Genomic DNA, 1,737 nt, shown 5'->3' on the forward strand with positions numbered 1-1,737 from the left:
ATTAAGAAAAATACTCTGCTTTGGAATATGAAATTAAAAACCTATGTTGTCATTCAAAAAAGTAAAAAACTTAAAAAATTATAAGGATAAAAAATATTAAAAAATATAATTTTTTAAGAAAAACGTTGTTTTATAAGCGACTCGAAAGTATGTAAAAAAATATTTTCAAAAAAACTTACAATTTTTGAAATAATGAGTGTTGTTTGATAAAAGAATCACACGGTAGATTCAATAATTTAACCCATTAACGCCGTGCGTTGCCATATGGCAACATAGATTTTTTACAATAATTTTTAAGATAACATATTATGTTTTCAACAAAATGTTGGTTAAAATTGTAAATAAAAAAATTCCGGCGCTAATGGGTTAACATGGTATACGACTATCAGTGGCGTGCCCACAACGTACGACTAACTACGTATCCACGCTTCAGTCAATCGTACAAACAGCCCGAACCTGTAAATCGGAGCTGCAGGCCCACGATGGCACCAACAGAGGGCCTCTGGCCCAGGCTGGACAGTTGCAGCGAACAGTTGCAGAACCCGATGACCGTGCACCGGGCCAGTTTTCGCGAGTTGCCGTGCGCGGGCCGTACGCTGCCCGCGGTGCAGGGTGATCACGAGCTCATGGGTGGCAAGCAGGACTGCATGCAGAATGTGACGTCGCAGCAACATGACTTCGTGACCAAGTGTCTGCCTGGGGCAGAACGGCAGCGGGCCACTAGACCGGCGGAGACCATAGGCACATATTGCGGCAGCGGCGCGTGCGCAATGTTGGGCAAGACCACCACGGGCGACGCGTTCGGGATCCCGTGTACGGACGGACGACGGCCATTGGCGCGGCCAAGCACCGCCTCCTGGTCGCACGGCCCGAACTTGATGATGGCCAAAGACACGGAGACCAGTTCGAGTTACCAGCAGTGGAGCCCGTTGGAGTTGTCCCGGCCACGGCCACTGGCCCCGTACTGCCGGTCGGAAGAGCCCGTAAACGGTCGCACCGTGTACACCGTCAGTTACCGGCCACCCGGGTCGTTCCGTGACCCGTTGCCCGGCGAACAGCCCCCGACCAACGGGTACGGAAGCGAAGATAAGTCTGCGGACGATGCTGACACCAACAAACCGTTTTACCCCAGAGCCCACGACTACAATTTGTAATGTCAAAGACTACAAATAAAAATATTTTGAAGTACCTACAATAATTTACAATAAAACAATCTATTAAAATAACCATCTATGTACGCACAATTCTTTCCAAAAAAATACCAATTTTTACTTTTTTCAAGTTATTATTTTTTTTGAAGGCACAGCGGACCCGCATATTTCATTTAGAGTTCTGAAAATATGCAAATTTCAAATCGAATAAAATAAAATGTTATATACCTATGTTGTATGTAAATAAAAAATAACAGAAAGGAGGTAATAGCCTATAGATAAATGTGAATTAAGATAAAATTATGTTAGAAAATAGCGTTATTTTTCTGTAAATTCCTTCAGCTGGATTAAAACCACCGAGGTTGTCGTAGAGTATTTCATAATATTTGTTTTGAATTCATATTCAATCCCAAGCCCTTACGCTTAGAATATATTATACACTTTTGAGTATCACGTATGCCTAACAACAAATTGCTATAGTATTATGTAGTATTGTAGTATAACTCTACAGACAGATATACCTAGTTGTTATCTGCAGACATTCATTGAAAACCATAAAATCGAATATTTTGAATCCGATCTTAGT

The sequence above is a fragment of the Acyrthosiphon pisum genome, unplaced genomic scaffold, assembly GCF_005508785.2.
Source record: "Acyrthosiphon pisum isolate AL4f unplaced genomic scaffold, pea_aphid_22Mar2018_4r6ur Scaffold_21425;HRSCAF=23957, whole genome shotgun sequence".
Classification (NCBI taxonomy): Eukaryota; Metazoa; Arthropoda; class Insecta; order Hemiptera; family Aphididae; genus Acyrthosiphon; species Acyrthosiphon pisum.